The sequence below is a fragment of the Ctenocephalides felis genome, unplaced genomic scaffold (assembly GCF_003426905.1).
Source record: "Ctenocephalides felis isolate EL2017-DRISC unplaced genomic scaffold, ASM342690v1 CF-g0.4_SCAFFOLD_03570, whole genome shotgun sequence".
In the NCBI taxonomy this organism is placed as follows: domain Eukaryota; kingdom Metazoa; phylum Arthropoda; class Insecta; order Siphonaptera; family Pulicidae; genus Ctenocephalides; species Ctenocephalides felis.
In genome coordinates, this window is record NW_020539724.1 from 5,466,515 (window position 1) to 5,487,103 (window position 20,589).

Consider the following 20,589-nt stretch of genomic DNA (forward strand, 5'->3'; position numbering starts at 1 on the left):
GCATCAATTTGCTTTATCAGACCTCACTTGATGATATGTACGAGTTGTCGCTATATATTTTATTTTTAGAATTAATGAATCATTTTATATACGATTTGTATCAAAACAAGACGCATTATACTGTATTGGTTCCAAGGTTGAAGATAGAAATATATTGTAATTGAATCAGGAAGCATCAGAATTGGTAAAAATATGAAGTCAATTGGTAATCAGCACAATTGTTATCAGTTGAGAAATGATTTTTCGAAAAAAAATCAAATAGGTTCTGAATTTTTGGCCGACAAGAAATTTTGCACCGTTGATACTGATCTATTGATTTTTCTGAAGATATTTAAATTGTTTTTATGGTTAAGGCCAAAACTTTAATAAAAAATCCATCTTTCGTCTCCCAATAAATCTATGTTCTGAAACAGTTCAATATCATTTATCTCACAATCAATAAAAAGAATATAAGGGCTATTTATTTTTATTGACATCTGAATTGAAATTTTCCTTCGCCCATTACATAAATTACATTAAGATCCTTCCTATACCCACATGTGAGGGTTATTACACATCAATGATTTCATGAATTATTTATAAATATATATACAGACCATTTAAACGCCTCTATAATTTTTTTTTAGAATTCATTTTTGTAAATTGGGTTATTAGATCAATTGATGATATTGATAATGTAAATATATAGTCATCATAATTGAATATGCAGGTCTCGGAATTTGTAAATGGAAACAATAGTAGCATCAATAAAGGAAATGAAAAACTAAACTATATGAATTAATGGAAGTTTATTTTTTACAAGAATATTTTTGTCATATCCATAAATGTTGTTTCCATAAATATTCTTCATTATTTAATTGCATCTCCATTTAAAAAACAACTCGAGAATTTTTCTTGATTCAAAGAATTGTTCATGGTATTTTTATTGCCAGTTCACGCATGATGGTGATAATAATTTGTTGTTTGAAAAATTTTTCAATTGTTATAAGAAGAAAGACTGTTTATTTTTGCTTCTACATTGATACCAAGTTGTTAAATACTTAAGCCATTCTTTAGTTCATTGGCACTGCAACTGATTGTTTTAAAATTGTATATACAAAAGTGACTCTTTCAATATTAATTATTACCAATATTTATTATACCATTATTACCAATATTTAATATACCATAATATACCATAATAAATTTAATAATTTGTATTATTTTTCATGTGGTAAATTAATCATACCAAATTGGTGACCCCAAACCCATGACAACTGTGTTTTAATTTATCTCCTTCTGGCCGTGAAATTACTTCATGATTACCAAATCTGTTTAATTTACATATGTTTATTAAACGCTTTAGAAAGCATATTAAGTAATAAAATTACTAAATGTTTTCTCTTCGCCTTATTTTAAGTATCTGTCAAATGCATTTAAGAATAAATGTCTCATTTCCATAAATTGTGGTAGCATAATGTGGGTTTATCATATTATTATTCGCCTGTATATAATGAGACTGTGAATTATTATAGTGATTAACAATGGCTCAGACAGATTTATTATAATGTTAAACTGTCTTAGACACAATAAATTAACAGATGGTAATAATGGATATTTAGGAAAACGTATAAATTGCATAGTAATTTATCAAACTGTTGAAAAACTCGAAGCTTTAAAAAATGATTGGTTCTAAAAATATTATAAATTATCTACAATATTATCAGTTCCTCAAAAATCTATGAAGTCATCACTTAATAATCAATAATTCGTTCAACATCGATGATAATTTTCATTTTAACAATTCATTCAACAATAATCTTATATATGAAAATGGAGACTCTAAAACGGCTGAACGATTTGGCCACTCTTAGTCTTGAAAAGTTCGTGCTAATCCAGAGGTTGTGGGAAAAGTGAGATATTATGTCAAAATTGCATAGAAAGTTTACATTTATTATTTAAATTTTTTTGTAGAAGCGTAATTTAAAATGAAGCAATGGCCGGCGGCCCATACGTCAAATATCAAATGGTTTTGAGATTATGTTCAATTAAATTTAATAGGGCATTTTATATGAATATTATTTAATTGTAGTATGTAATTTTATTTGTTTTCTTATTTATTCTTATAAAACATTATTAAACGGGTCGCTAGTATATTATAATATTATATAGAACATCAAAAGGTTTTCGCCATAGTTTTGCTTCTTTATTTCCGCAGATTTGTGGTGACGTTCTTAGATTTTTTTGGAGCAAAATTTCTACAATTTTTCTTCGATTCTAAATATATTTTTACTACTCGTGTGTCTTTTTTAATGATAAATGTTGCATTTTACGCATTTGTATGCATTTCTCGTTTCTTTTACTTATCTCACTTACAAGCCGCGGAATGTGAAAGTATCATTTGTTACGAAGTCATATCGCTCACAGTTTCTTTTGACATGTTGAGCACACGTAGAATATAAGATTGATTAATACACTTACCGTATATCTTTTTTTTATATCATGTATCTGATAACCGTATAACACATTATCAGCTTGAAATTAGTTAATTTCTTTTTATAATGGAAGATGATAGAAAAAAATTACAAGGGAAAACAGAGAGCGCACTCTTAATTCGCTCTGGTTTAAATAGCTCTATTGAATATAAAAGTATCATCCCTTTAAAAAAATTACAAGAAGGTACTTTAGTTGTGTTAAATTTTGATAATTTAGTTCCATATTTCTTGTTCTGAAATCCAAAACTACTAAAGAGTGGATTTAGTTGACAAAGCAGATTGCAATGATTGTGATTGTTGCTATATTGGGAAAATATTCCAAAAATTCAATTATTGATTTTTATAAGCAAAAATAAAAAGCACACGTATTGTAAATATTTTTTTCAAACTTTTTATTATTTTTATATATTATTACTTGGGGATCAAATTATTTTTTTCTCTGATTTTCAAGTCGATCGTGAGGCAGCAAAAGCTATATTATGTATTTTTGAGTATCTCTTTTGCAAAAAATCAATTAATAAAAAACTACAACCGCCTTAATTACTTACAAGTAGTCATCAGAGCCACTGGAATTCTTCTTAAATGATCTTCTCAACAATTAACATTAAATGGGTCAGCTTTTATTCGCATTCGTAAAAATTAATTAAAGCAATATGTAATTGAGAAGAATGTAAGATGGTTGTAAATTTAGAAAAGGAATCAAATTTACTGTAGAATAAGAGTATATCAAAACAAGTGGTAATTATTTAAAAATTGCGTACTTTTTAGAGGTAGAGTATGATGATTTTCATATTCTCCATTTTTATATCATTCTTATTCAACATCAACTCATTTTATAGAAATAGTTTTGCAGATTTGAGTGAATTCTTTATTTTATTCATCAAAGTAATAATTATTTTTAATTTTATTATGGTACTTTATAAAAATGCAAATGCATTTGGTGAGACTTAATTATTCATTATTCATTAATACGATTATTCTCATGGAATCTTTATACGGTAATAATTCTCTTTTATATAAGTTTAAATACTTCTGCATCACATAATAATGAATGGAAATAATTAAAAACATTTATTTTACGATCCAGTTATATTCGCAATGTTAAATTAAATTTATTTACTTTATTACAGCACTTTGAACTATATAAATAATTATTTTCCATCGGCGTTGTTGAAATCATTCGACATTTGCCCCGAAGGAATTTCTTATCCCTGGTTCAAAATGATGCTCATTTATTTCTGATGTTAATGAGAGACTATTAAACGACTGAATGGTTTGGTTTGTGTGCAGTTTATTTATTAAATTCCTCTTGTTATGATATCTGGATCAATGGGACCCATTACATATTCGAATATGTACATGTTTGTATAGAAGTATCTGTACTTTTTCATATCACGCTATTTATTCTATTTAAATTTCTTCAGAGCTTGAGATCGTTATAAAATTCCTGATGAGGCCGAATAAAGACATTGTTTGTTGGGATGGGAATGGAGGAATTTTTATTAGAATAATAAAAATAGAATATTATATATTATTATAGTTATGAGGTTAGCTAAGTTTGTGACAAAAAAATTAAAAAAGGCATTTCATTACTTAACTAACTTATACAGTTTTGACGCATCAGTAATAAATAATTTAGTTTTGCACCAATATGTTAAATATATCTATTAATACTTATTTATCTCATTTTGTGTTTTTAACTATGAAATTTTTGTATAATATATTAATTTTGTCTTTTTCTTTCAGGTAAGTTCTTTTTTGCATGGATACATAGTTTTACATTTGCTACTATCGACCTCCATGATGATTGGGGTAAGTTTTTCCAAAAATAATAATTATATTCGTCATTGATTTATTTGAGAAATTTATTTAGATGTTTTTATTTAACTATTGTTATTTTTTTAATTAACATTTATCACGTTAATATTTAAATTAATTAAAAAAACGAGATATTAGAAATAAAATTCAAATCTAAATTTTGTTCTCATGAAATAATTGTTTTAACCACATCTAAAAAAAATGATGGTATTCCAAATACATTGATAAATTACAATTGCATTTCAATTCCAAACCCCATTAAATTACGAATATCAGCAACCCATATCAAAAAAGCTTACAAAATGTATCGGTTTAACCAATATTTACCGTTCTTTTCATATATAATATATCCGAATGGGACTTTAATCATTGAAATTGCCCATTTATTTCATTTGTGCCGAGCTCAAACAGTACCTACAGAACACGCCGCAATGTGTTTAGTTATTAACAAAACAGGGGTAGAAAGAACCCCTACGGAAGGAATCTACATTTCACGCCACCCGTATGAAACCATATGCCACGGTAAGGGTAGAAGAAACAATGGAAAATATTCGATGTTTCGACCGCATCGGAAACTTTTTAAACGATTTACTGACAGATACTATTTTACTGACAGTAGGCGTTAGATAGATATATGGGTTTTGAATTTTGAAGAAGGGAAAAATATTTTATTAGAGATAGTTGTATGAATACATATTTCAATGAATAAATTTGCAACAATCAAACTTTAGAGTAGACTAAAATTGGCATCGTGCCTTATGGCAAATTGCTGGTACTTACCAAAAATTTAATTTTACCAAAAAAACTTTAAAATTTCTTGAAAAATTAAAAAATTAGATTTCTGAAAATTTTCAAAAAAAATTGACTTTTTGAAAAATTTGAATTTTTACACATACACATATATACACACATAAATTCTTTTAAGGTATGCCAAAATGTTCACAATTCTTTGAAACGTAAAGATATGTAACACATTTCATTTTCGATCGTTTTGCGATTGCTATATTAGTACGGGAATTTAATATAAATAACAGTGAGTTTTTATACAAAAAAAAACGTTTTTTCTATTTTTTTCTCAAAAAGTTGTGCTTTTTTATCATTTCGCGCTAAAGTTTATAAAGTGAGAGACTCGAAATTGCTCGTTTTGAATTAATTACCATGATCTCTATCCTTTAAAAAACATTCTCTATTATTCCACCTACGGGCTCTACTCTATGTAAGTGGGCGAACCATTTAATTTCTTGCCTACAATGAAAGATAGTCATAATTAAGATAGTCATAATTATTATTTCAAGTCGTTTTTATTATAATTAAAATAGTGCTCTGCATACATACGTTATATGAATTTCAATATGTGAACTTCAGCTAATATTATATTATACAATGGTAAAATACTTCATTTTTACTGATTCCCAAAAATCATGTGCCATAGTAACTTCTTTTTCCCAATACATTCCTAAGGCTTTCACAATAAATTTAAAAATATAAATAAATAAAATTTCCCAAGGTAAACATTGCTGTACTATAAATAGTACTGTGGCGTAATGTAAAAATTGCACATTATCTTTTTTCTTCTATTATTTAACTTACATCATAATTCTATTTACCTAGAGACATAATTCTAGGACTAACACTTGTCTAGTGAGTTACTCATGAAATAATCTTGATGAAAATATGTTATGACATTTAGCTTCCAAATGATAAATTATGAATGTAATGGAAGCCCTAGGTAATAAATCACACGTCATAGAAAGTTTGTTCTCTACTACATGATTATGAACTAGGCGAAACTAAGATACATGAATAATTAAGTGGGTATAGTAGATTTTGTGTAATTAATTTTCATAAGTGTAATAATTGATGATTGATTATTATAAAACAATATAAGGCTAAGGTTATTTTTAGGTTTGTAAAATGTACTTAACCCTTTTCGTACACACCTCAACCCTGTCCTACATACACATGGGTCCTCCAGACCCCAGTTGTTGACTATTGGCTCAATTTAAAAAAAAAAAAAAAATTGAACTATCTATAATGCAATAAAAAATGATAGGATACGAGCGACTTTGTGGAAAATGGTCATTAAAAATGTGCTATTTGTTAGTGGTCCAATAGGCCCCAGGTGTACGAAAATGGTTAAAATGTATATTAATATAAACTATAGTTGGAGCTTGCACGCGTACAGTAATCTTGTTTTAGTCAGATAAAAAATAATTTTTAACCGGTTTTAAAATTAAAATTAGGTCCAACACCATACTTTATAAAAAGTCCTCATTACCTCGGACAGACCCCAGGCGCCGCCGGTTCATTAATCTTAGTTTAAGGCACAAAAACAAGAGGTCAATCATATCATAGTCATTAAACGTGGGTGGGATAACAATACCATGTACAACAATAGAGTATATGGAGAAAATTATAAACGCTCTCGAGAAGTCATCGGCGTTTGGTTATTAGTTGCTTAATATCCTCTTTGAAATAATAAATTTTAATTGCCAAGACTGAGTTGAATAACTGGATAGAATTTATTGCTGTAATTATCGGAAGTTGACAATAGATGCAAAAATCTTGAGGGAGACGTAGAGTTTCTTGGTAATCTATATGTATGTGGAGGAACGAGGTAGTGGTGATTTTTATAGAAAGAAGATCAAACCACACGATTTATGACAGCAGGATATTTGATAATAGATCATTTTTTAGAGTTTTTGTTTTTTACTGAACTGAAGTTTACTGAATTGGTGACCCCAACTAAATTTGCTCAACGTTGACCAACCCCAACAAAATGTTCTGCGTTTGATACATCAGTTTTACATTCGACTGGCGTTCCATAACAAATTGTTATTAACTTTTAAAAATACAATTTTACCGATCCAATCAAAAAAATTATCATCAATTAAAAAAATATTTCTAATTCCAATCATTGCACCAATACTACTCGTTTCTGTCGTTTGCAGTCGTTCATTTCGGAATGCCGCCTGGTTCTAAAATTGATATTTCATTTTCAAGCATATCTCATGGAGGAATGAATTCTTTTTTAATACGTCCGTTCTACGGTTCAAATGCCCACAGTTATTTATATCAAAGCACATTCAGACGAATGAAGTCATTTCAGTAAATAGAATATGCCACTCATTGCACCGAGTGCATCGAGTACAATGTACTAATAAAACTCGGGTGAACGGTTTTGCACATAAACAAATATGAGACGGGTTGGCGTTATGAGATAGTGAGATAGATAATTGTGGCATTTAAATTTTATTCTATAGATTAAAATATAGAGCGTAATTGTTAAGAACGGAGGCACGAAGGGTCGCTGGTTTGATCACAATCTCGGCCATCTCTATACCAAGCAGCATGATATCAAATTTTTATCAAAAATACATAGAGGAGGATGTTCTAATCAATGATAGTTGATGTGAAGTTATGTATAAATGGTAGTCTGACTGAAGGCAGGTCGATGGTGTAAGAGCACCACAAATCAATGATTTCCTTTCCCTTCTTTGTTTATTATTCTCATTTTTCTCTCCAAACTTTGGTTCCATGCATCCTGGTCCTGTGCTTTCAGTTGATTGGACTTCCTGGTCTCTATTTTTTCTCTTCTGGCGTAAGTTATCAATCATTTGCAAGACCAGGAAGTATGGAACCAAAGTTTTGGAGAGGAAAATGGGAATAATAAACAAAGGAGGGAAAGGAAATCATTGATTTGTGGTCCTCTTACACCATCGACCTGCCTTCAGTCTTCTTACCATTTATGCATAACTTCATATCAACTATCATTGATCAGAACATCCTTCTCTATGTATTTTTCCACAATTTAATTCCTCAACTATCATCGTCCATGTATTGATATATTTCCATCAGCTGCACATTGCATTGCTAGGGAAATAAATACTGCGTACTTAACGTATTCATAAACAATTTGATTATTTTTAGAAACCTCAACATATGAAAACAAACAGTGATATGTTGACACAACTATCCTATACTGAACCGATTTAGTTCCAGCATTTTACGATTGAATAAACAAACGATGATTACCATAGTAAATTACATACTGAATTCCAGAGTAATTGAATCTAAAGTTTTAAGAACATAAACAGCACTCATGTGTCGTATGATATATTTTAATTGGATGCTATTTCATGTCGTGAAATAATATAAATAATTCTGAACAAATTTCTATTAGTTAAGAAGGCAGAATTGTACTTTAGGAGACACTACTACTCACTATTTAAAAAATTTCGTTTCTCATTAACATCGACTACATCCAGCAAAACCATCATGCTGTAAGAACAAATTTGTTTTTTATGAAATTTATGATGTTACATATGTCTAATATAATAGTTCCTTTAATTATCTTCAAGTTTTATTTCTTTAACGATAGCGCAGTAATTGTTTTATGGCTTTTATGAATTTTTTACACATTTAGTTTATTAGTTAATGGTTCTAGACACAATTAAATTATATGAGGAGGTACCAGCTGTGTAGTAGAACATTTTTCGAGCACATTTTGTTCTTTCGAATTATATACTTATTACATATAATAATAATAATTGGATTTTAGGCTGTACCTAAAGACGTTTTGTTGAGTAGCATGTTAGGAATTTATATAATATTTTGCTCATACTTTTGTGTATTGATTCACCAACCCGCACATATTTTTATACCAAATTAATTCTATGTTGTCCCATCCATGTAGCGTCCAATATTTTTCCTTAATACTGGTTACTTCAATACTGGGTCCTTTACTAAAGGTTGGGAAACACAGGTAATATCTCGTTTATAGTTCGTTTGGAGTGAGTGAACTTACTCCAAACAACTCGATTAAATTCATCTCGGCTTTTGAAATATTTATAAACACGTACCTATGTCTATAATGCATGGTTGGATGGAATGCGGCTCCGTCCAGAGCACGGAAATATCTTGTTTTCATTAATAAACACTTACGATCGTCGTGTTTTAATAGCTGAGCTCCAGGTGTGAAGACGCCAAATGATGGGGATTAATTCATACAGTTGTACGTTATTTAATTATATTAAAAATCTTCATTTTGGGTATAGTAGTAGATGTCCTCACCGAGTCATAAGTCATATGCTTGTGCCTAGAATCTTTGCCTAGGGGACAAAGATTCCAGATTCTATAACCACCTCAGCAGCCTTATACCAAACAGTGGTGATATCTGTTTCCACTTGAAAAAAAAATCTAAAATATGTTTGCGTACCTTCCCCAGATTGGTGAATCAAATTGAAAATATATCATCAGTATTAGGGAAATGTGACCATCAAAAATACCCAATATAAATGAGTAAATCTATTTATATTTGACATATTCATTTCCGTATGTGTGTTTTTGTGTGTATGTTTACTACATACAGTTCGTATATCTACAATAACTGTACAAATAACAGTTCGCTACAATTTTCGCATTTAGATCCATAAATCAATTTAATAACGCGTTGTCCGACTGAGTGGAACATCGATAAATCAGACCGTTTTATCAAGTTTTATCTTAGAAATCCACAGGTTTTGGCGATAATAGATATCGGAGTGCGTGCCCTGCTAAATGTTCGCGTGTGCTCCACCTTCGCCCTTATTTTATCTCCAAAATTATCCCTCCTAAATCTTGACGTAATTGCGGTGAGAGCGTTGGAACTGCGATTTCCAACGCCTCTTAATGGCCTGGGATGGGCAAGAATTTTGGATATGGTTGAGGAAAATCGCAAGAAATGGCGGAATATAGGATATTTTATAGGATGAGTGTAAAAATAGAGTTAGTGATTATTCAATAAAAATCTCACTATTTCAAGAAGCTCGTTATGGTAAATCTATCTCTCGTATTTTTGTGGGTATATTTCAGATTTTTGGCTACTTTTGACATTTATTAAATATATTCATACATGTTGGAACTACGATTTCCAACGCTTCTTAATGACCTGGAATAGGCTAGAATTTTAGAAAATCGCAAGGAATTGCAGAATATAGGATATTTTATACGAGGACTATGGAGTTAATGATTATTCAATAGAAATCTCACTATTTCAAAAAGCTCGTTATGGTAAATTGATGCCTTGTACGTTTTGCTGGTATATTCCAGATTTTTGACTACTTTTGTCATTTATTAAAATATATATTCATACATATTAAATTCCTTGTCTGGTGTAAGAGAGCACAGTAACTATTTCACAAATTGTTCATAATAACTGTTTCTCTAATCTATTTAAATGGTAAGGGGGCGTCCATTACTCACGTGAGGTTTCTAAGGGGGGTTTGACAAAAAAAAAATGAAATATCTTGTGTGTGAGGGAGGGATATAGAAAGATATCACGTTTATTTTTTTTCCTAAATTTTTTTGAGAAAAAAAATCCAAACATTTTCAAAAAAAATCCAAAATTTTACCATTTTTTCTCGTAACTAAAAATACACGTAATATTTGGTGGGGGATGGGAGGTAATTTTGAATATCACCACGAATCAACAAGGGGGGGGGGAGTCCAAAAATTCTTAAAAAATCAAATATGTGATAAATAGAAGCCTCTTAATGGAGCAAAGGGCTTGTAACCGTTTTTAACTAATTTTTAACATTTTTAGCTAATATATCTTAAATTATCATTCATGACATTATTGATTAAAATTTACATGAAATTATTATTATATGAAATTGTTATTTGTAAATAAACAGGCATAGATGCTGCACCTCTTCCTCTACCTAATCAAGTAAAAACAAATACCATGACCATTAGTCATTATTTTACAATTAAGTATTTTCCAAAATAAAGTGCAGTGTTACAAATTTCCTCGTATTTAAGGCTAGTTGTAACAATGAAAAGAACAAAAAATAATAATTACTCTAATTAACAAACTTTTCTTAGTAAGTTTCTAAAGTAAGTGTAAGTAAACTCCTGTCCAGTCTTGTGATCTGACATAATATCAATAAAAAAGACGATTTTTTTTTAAATTTTATTTAAAAAGTCCGTACGTTTCTAATGTAGTCCTGCGAATTTCGTGAGTATTTAAATATCAACTTATAACAATATATACAATTATAGATATAGATAGATGCATTTTGTTTATGTAGAGCTTCTAGGAAAGTTACGACCATGACTGTGCGCCAAGCACTTACAGATGATCATCATTTTTCATACAAATATATAATATATATATATATATATATATATATATATATATATATATAATATTTGTATGTAAAATAATATATGGGTATCATTTCCTCACGACACGCGAGTTATAATCAACGCGATGAAAAATTGTTACCTACCGGACAAACAGGACTAGATGACAGAGATGCCCTTGTACCTTGTATCATTCTGTAATTTCAGACGATGGACAATAACAAAATATGACACATATTTATCACAGATGTTGAAATGAAATATAAGTCAGCCGAAGGAAAAGATATATAAATAGAACGCTCGTACGAAAACAAATTTTTATGTTGGAATCAAACTGCACCTCATTGAAAATGCTTATAGTTTTCTGGATGTATAATCAAGTTTGGGATATCAAAAATTAAATGTAATCTTTATAATTGTGTATATGTTTGCGTACGTGTGTGTCCGTTTATTATCGTGTTTTATATTGCAAAAACATCCATTAATTACAACTGCTCATTATTATTTATTTATGAATTCCATTCCGCCGTACTACGAGACATCTATAAAATCACGTATTTACTGCTCCATGAAATCGTAATGCTCTTGAAACATTAGTCGTTTTGCATGTTCGCTTATATAATATTTATTTATTCATGCAACTTTGTAGAGTTTTGAAGTTTATTATCACTACATATATTTCTTTTCTATTCCAGGTGAGTTTCTTTAACATTATAAGGCTTACAAGAAGCACCCTACGTACCACTTATGTATTTGCGTAAGAAAATTCCTTATTGGTAAGCTATCTATGTATTTATCTTTATATGTCGCTTATTTTATATTTTATTCCTTGCCATTATATATAATCTCGTTATGTTATGTTTTGCTATAAAATTTCCCGTCACGATTATATGGCGGAGATTTTGCGATAGAATCCGATTACAGAAATCAATGATAATTGTGGAATAAATGGAATAAATGTTATCATATTACTTGAAAGCACGCTAAAAATTTTATTCTGATTAAGGAAGTACGTTACCATAAATTTAAATCGAAGGAGTTACATCGTACCTTCAGTTTCCAAAATTTTGATGCCTTTAATCAAATAAATAAATCTCTATTCCCAAATTATTTAATACCAATTTCTTTTTACCTTTAGATTGATTTTTTATTCACAAATAACGTGATTATTATTATATATAAATTAATTATAGAGATTTGGCTTTTTTAATTTTGATTATAGAGACTTGGCTTTTTCAATTTTGATCATAGAGATTTGGCTTTTTATATTTTGATTATAAGGATTTGGCTTTTTTTATTTTTGATTACTTAAATGATAGAGAAATAGAGCTTTTATAGTTGAGTGTTTTTAGTTTTAGAGAGATCTGTTTTGTAATCACAAGTATTTTTGAAGTCGAAAAGTCGAGCTTTTTCATAGTAAATATCGAGAGATTTAGCTATTATAGAGATAAGCATTTTTGAGTAAGAGAGATTTAGCTTTTTTATTGATGAGTATTTTTTATTAGAGATCTGAATATTCTAATCTCGTATTTTTTATTATAGAGCTATTTATCCCTTTAATGATGAGCAATAATGATTATTGAGATCTAGCTTATTTAATTGCAAATGAGTAATTTTGATTATAGAGAGTCCTAGTTTTTCTAATGATCAGGATTTTTAATTATAGAGAGATCTGGCTCTTTTGTAATTTTGATTATAGAGAATAATCAAGAGTATTTTTGATTATAGAGAATTAAGTTATGGTATTGTCATATTAAACCTATTCGATTATAGAGAGATTTGGCTCTTTTAATAAGTATTTTTGATTATAGAGATATTGTACGAATATGATATGTTTTTTCAGTGTTTTTTATATGAAATACTGAGTCGAAATAATTACTTTCTTTATCATTTATATCACATATTATTTTTATAAATTTGTACATTTTAATGTGATTTTCTAAGAGGTCTTCTCTAATTGGGTAAAGAGATTATTTAGAGGTAATCTGTTAATGAACATTATTTTTAACAATTTTTCTATTCAGATTCGTTCAGATTTTTACACTCAATCAGACCTTATCTATAATTACATTTCTCTAATTTACATAATGATTATTATTATCGTTTAGATTACAGAGCCCATATTTCGCTTTCAATAATATTTTGATTTACATATCGACAAATTCTGTTTTATTTATTTTAATGTGTTTAATTTACCGTACGAATCATGTTTATAGCGAGATGTAAATCGTCGATAATTTTATTTGCGCCTCTCTTAACTGGTTTATTTCTGACTTAAATGAGTCTATTTATAAATGAAATGGCTTTTATATTTATAATATCAGTGATTAGGATATATGCCAGACATGTATGGGTAGATGAAAGATATAAACTTTTTTGTTCTTTAGATTTTTTGCAGAGTAAAATTGCACTTGGAGATAGTTTTTTGTAATGTGTGGAAATTGCTTGTTTTATTTGTAAGTTTAATGTGAGAGTTGATTGATTTATTCTTGATTTTACTGCCAGCGATTTATATTCCCCAAATATTTGCTCTAATGTTGATGATTTGTTTAAAGTGCATGTGTTGCTGAACAGAGTATGTAGAATTGAATTTAGAATGTATATGGATGTGTGTATGTATGTTTATGGTATGGTATATTATTCCATTTTAATAGGTCAGGCTATTGTTGATACATTTACAATGTCTATAGCTTTACAGGTTTTAGTTTGCATGTCAGCTAGCTTGCATGCATGTTCACGATTTCAAAAATATTTTTTTGTCCCATATAAGATTATCACGCTCCACTTTCGTTGAAAGGCTTCTTGAGGCGAATTTATTTGCTATGGCTTTATATATTTTATTTTCTTCATTTGTGTGTTTGACAAGATTTATGTGCAGTACTAGTTTTTTTGTACAACTTTATTTCATCTCAAGTTGATTGACAATTTTATTATCTTCGTGATGAATGGAAGTTCGTCATGTTCGAGTCTGTTTGTTGGTGATTCAGATGAATTTCTATCTTTTATAAACTGTTAGAAGCTGCAGAATTCTGGTTTTGTGAAGTATTTGTTTAAAAATCTAATTATTTTGGACATCTATGACAAAAATTCCTCTATCAATACCTTTGTTCTCCTAATCCATCATCTTTACCATTCTATCAACAAAATCTTCAAGTACAACCATATCAAATTAACAAGAAACATTATACAAGATCACGAATCAGATCTCTGAAAATTAGTATATTACCATCGTCCAAATTATCTGATGAAAGATTTCAGTAGCTGATACTTCCAACATGTTGCCCGTATGATTCCATCAAATCTGCCATGTCATCTCCTCCATGATCTCGAAACTATTAGTTCAACTTCCTAACTGGCAGTCAATGATTATCTAGAATTTTATTATCTAATCGGCGGACGTTAGTCGAGCATGTACCGTTAGGATGCCCTTTTCTTCACTTGTTGGCGAATGTGCAATTATTCTGTCCATTTACTAACAACATATCGGCAAGTGGCCATTGAGGTAGAAGAAATCGATCCAGTTGAAAATTGTTGGGTGAGATAGATAAATGATTATCTATCTAGCAATTATTTAGAAGATTATGGATGGAGAAGAATGGATTTTTGGTTTTGAGGAGGTTTTTGCAATGAGTGATATAGATTGACCTAATTAGAATAATAAGGTTTTTGTAATAGTCAATCATTTTTATGTGGTTTTTGGACAATTAACTCAGATTGATAATTCTGTAGAAATTATTTGTATCACGTTTTGTTCGTTTATCATTAGTCTGCAAGGGAAATATGTCTCAAGGGTGTTGACCCTAATTCTTTGAGGAAGATCTTAAGTTCGAATTAAATTGAATATGTATGTACTTAGGAGGCAATTGACTTTGTCTATTCTTATAATCGATTTTCTGACACTTCTCAGTTCTTAAGTGCACTACAATAGCTCATCAATTAGAAAGTTTTGTATATCCTTTTATAACCATTACTCTTATGACTTTTCAGTTTTATTTGTTTCTGCTGCGTAAGATGATTTGCGATTTCCATGCCCGTTATTCAAGTACTTTGGTCGAGTTTCTTCTGTATGTTGAATACTATCATATTAATTTAGTTAACAAGCACGAAAATTTTCTACTTGGTTTTTCCTGGTATACAATGATACAATCAAGTTTCATGATTTTGCATTGACATAGATATTGTTCACGCCTTGAACACGTTCTTGGAGATGGATGTGGTTCAAATCAAGTTTTTATTTAATTTGCTTTTATGGAGGTACGAGATGAAATTGTTTTGTGAGATCATCTCCGAATTTTTTGTTGCAGTAGATATAACATATAGTAACATCCAGTTTTTTTGGACTGCATTGGAAATAATTTATAGTGTATAGGATGTTCACGCTGACGACATTGTAATATGGATTTTTTCCATAATTCATTAAATTTTATGAAAAATTTATCAATTTGTTGTTATCAGCAGATATCTGATATCTGCTGATAACCCCCCTTAATTCCTTAAGGGATGGGGTCTATTAATCACGTGAGATTTTTAGGACGAAGTAGAGTTCGTCAAAAAATCACAAAATATCACAAGGGAGGGGGAGTGGTAGAAGAAGATATTAGGTGTATTTATTATTTACTTGATTTTTTATTTTCAATAATAATAAAAAAAGAATCATTTATTCTCATAACTAAAATTACACGTGATTTTTGTTGGGGGAGATGGCTAATTTTGAATGTCACTACGTATTACCAAGGTTGAGGGAGGGTTTGAAAATCCTTAAAAAATCGATCAAGTGATTAGTGGACGCCCCCTAAGACACTTGCAATGATATTTATTAATTTTAGTGTTGGCAGTCAATTTATGGCTTGCTTCTGGTACCTTATCAATGTAAATCTGTAGCTATCACCGAGCAGCTTTCCCTATACTCCTGATAATTTCCTCCGTCCTCTAACCCTATATTTGTACTCACTTAATTTGCTAATTATTCATTTGGAATTTGCTAATAAATCTTGTGAATCGCTACGTTTCAAGTCAGCGAATACAATTAATATTAAACAACAACAGCACTGAAAACAAGGCATTATTATTGTTACGGCCGTCGGTCAGTAACCCATTCAGACGGGATTTTAACAATTCACTCGTGTCTGCTTGCATTATGGCATGCGTTGTAAGCTCTTCTCGCTTTTGCCTTATGTGGAAGGCGGTTCTCAAAATGTAATTATAGAGAAAACTAGTGGTAAATGGTATTGTGCCTTAAGGCAAATTGCTGGTTTTTCCAGTACCGAAAATTTTAAATTTTTAAAAAAACCTTTTGAAAACGAAAGATTTTTGAGAATTTTCAAATTTTTGAAAAACTTTGATTTTTTTTTTGAAAAACTAGATTTTTTTTATATTTAGACATTTTATTTACACTTAGAATTTTTCTGAAAATTTTGACCTTTTTTTTAAAACAATCGTGCTGCATGGCTAATACAATTTTTCTAAGGTATGCCAAAATGTTCAGAAACTTTTGAAACATAATGACATATAAAAAAATTAATTTTCGATTTTTTTGCGATTGCTATAACTTACCCTACGGGAAGTTAATTATTAACTTTTTGATAATATTTTTACATGTGCAAGTGAACTTCGAAATAAATATTTCAGAAAAAGTATAAAAATGATAATTTTTTTATGAAAACAATTAAGTATGTATCATAAATATTGATTACCAGAACACCATCTTTTGGACTAAATTCTCAGTCGTGTAATTAGATAAACGTGGGGGAGGGAGGGGCACATTACGTGTATATATTTTTTACCTAATTTTTTTTAAATCCAAATATTTTCAAGAATAAAAAGAAATTGCAATTGGTTTTCATAACTAAAATACACGTGATATTTGGTGGGGGAGGGGGGTAATTTTGAATATCACCAAAGGGAAAGAGGGTCGGAAAATCCTTAAAAAATCGATCACGTGATCAATGGACTAAAATTAACTAAAAAATTAGCTAAAAATAGATATTCCTGTTTTTTTTAAAAAAAAAAAATTACTAAGTTTTTATCGTAAATATTGTTTAACATATGTTCAAAGGCAGATGTATCACGAGGAACATCAAAATATTTTTAAAAATATTCTTACACGAGTAATTGGACTTAAAAACAGATATTTTGGTAGTCTATAAAAGATGATTAAATTAAACACATAATTTTTTATAAAATTAATCAAGTTTGTATCATAAATGATGTTAAACTAGACAAATATTCTAAGATTTAGTTATATACATTGGCTAGATAATATAGTGGTACTGAATGAAGTCACCTTGTAGATTATCTATTAAGAATATTTTGAAGGTACATACGACTATTTTTACTGCTGGTAATAACTTATTGATGATATCATTATTATATGTTTTGTATACTACCGAAAATTAAGGTATAAATTCAGTAAACTAATTCACAAATGTTATTTATCACCAAAATACTATGATTTCTTATATCATGGTATGCAGAAAATTGACATAGCACGATTTATTGGATGATTTTTAATTAAACCTTTAACAAAAAAAAAACAGTTTTTTTATATTTGTGATTGTATTACTTGTTTTAAAGAAATTTAATATCATAAACGTACGTTATACAATATAGCCTTATCAATTTCACCAGCATCAAGAATTGATCACGACGATCATAATCAATGTTTTTAGCTTTTAGATCAAATATTTTAGGAAGGACTTGGACCATAATTAAAACTATATTTTCAAGTATTATTTTTATTAAAAAATTAAGTTCTATTTTATGCTTTTATACAATGTATCAAAAGTTGGTTTATCACTTACTTGGATACCATTGTCATGGTACTGCCAGAAGGTTCTCGAAGTCCAAGTGACTTCAGCTATTATCATTTATTTTCTTCCAATCATTGCAAATAAACAACCAACAAAAACTTCGTTTATCTGTCTACTTAAACAATATTTACGATCCAATCTCAATTATTTCCATAAAAATGCATCCATTTAATCATCTTCTAAAAAAGTTTGAAGATCCCTGCCAGACATTCTAATATCTCGCATAAAGCGAAGCCCGCATGTAAGCTGTCACTGCGCAATCGTCAATTTAAACTAATTGTTGTTATCTTCATGAAGACGAGGAGAAAAAAAATATCCACGTTCCTCGCTCACAAGATGGTGTCATGTGAATCAGATTTTTTTCAGACCGAGTGTTTCGGTTCATGTAACTGAGAAGATACCATCATTAATTTGACTTTAAACTTTTCTCTCTGATGTAAGAAGCGCTCTCTTGGTTTTCTCTTGTCCAATTGAAAAAAATGTGGGGTCAAACTAAGTAATGTAACTAAGTAACCAAGTACTTTTGATGTGCTTTTGAGTCTGCGGAATTTCTTGGGGAATGGTAATACAATTTTATTGATGAGGATAATAGATACATTCATAGGAGTTAGTATGATATTTTTCATAATTTAAATGTAACATTCGCGCACACACTCCATAGACATTTGAAAATTGCTTTTGATAAATATAAATAAGGTAATATTATCAGTAAAATATATTATCAGAACTTGACGAGTTCTATGAGGTGTTGTGCTGAATTTTTAAACAATTTGGCTAGTTTTTTATGGCAACACAAACTTGGGGATCGTTCAAGTATTACGTAAGCAGATTTATTACAATATTTACCCCCCCCTCCCCTTTGTCAGCAAAAGTAAGCAAAAGTTTACCCAAAATATACAAAATAAGCAAATCAATATCCCCCGCCCCCTTATAGTGCTTATGTAATACTTGGACGGCTCCTTGTTGTCCTATCTCTATGTGGTGAATTTTATTTCTACAATTCTTGCAATACTAGTAAATTGTTAATTGACGCACCAATGTCATGCCAGTTTCACTTGGAAACATATTGCTATCTATATTTTCAAGTGAATACTGATGTCACTACTGCTTGACATCAGGTTGTCCGAGATGGTATGTATGTAACCTGAGATCTCTGATTCGAAATCCATAGCCCTAACTACTAGCCACGGGAAAGTCTGTCAATAAAATATGGGGCACATATTAAATTTCAGACATATGGCACAAATTATTCAAAAAGATTTATGTCTGAAAAATGCGCAAATCTATTCTTTATTATTTTTCTGCTATTGAATAAAGTTATTTTCTGATCTGCATCTTATTGCTTTGTTTTGAAAAAAAGACTTTTATAATCTTCCTTTTTTCGACCTAATTGCCCTTTTTTCAAAACGTACTTACCGCAATATGTAGAACGCACAAACTTTCTAACCAGAGTAAGTGCTACATTTTCTTATCCATCTACTAAAGTCGGAGCCAATGAAAATAAATCAAAGCAGAATTATCTCGAATGGCCTTTGTTTTGATCTCTGTGTGTATAATTATACTTGCTTTCCCATTACAGCATCCGTTTCGTGTATCTTTCATGATGGTCAATTGAATTGTCAGCCAATCGCCGGTTCATTATCGATCACTTTAATAAATAGTCAACAATTGTGTTAAGAATAGATCGTTCATTAAAAGCGCATTAACCTCCGAGAGCGAGCACGCCAACTTGTTTATGGGCTCCAATTATTGTTTGGACGCAACGGAATGCAGTCGGATAGCAGAAATTTCTAAAATATTACCTTGTTGGCGAACCTAATTGAGGGGGCAATTCTTTGATAAACTAGAAATTCAAATACTTGGCAAAATCGAATTGGCGGCAAAAACTATCCAAAAGCTATGCGTTTGGTGTGCTAGTGCTAGAGTCCTTAGCCACTTGCATTTTTATTATGTATAGCATATTTATTTGACAAATCCGTTTAAAATTTGATTTACGTATCTAACTACAACAAACGATAAGCATGATTTACTGCTATTGATTCTCAATATCAGCAAATTTATACATTTATTATCTCTCAATAACAATCTGCACATCCTTTCAGCGACATTCCACATAAATCAAACGATACGCTTCTGCTAGTTCACTATAAAAACATGTTACCCATAAATGATTTTATCCCACACATTCGATTTGATGAAATATTATTATTCAGTTCTCATAATATACTCCCACTATCCAGAATTATCTGTTCTTAGCGAAAACATCTCGGGATTCGCAATGGATAAACAAATCACGTTTTTAATAAAGATAAGGAGAAAAATGGTGCGCAGTAAATGATTAATCATATCAAAATAGGGGATAA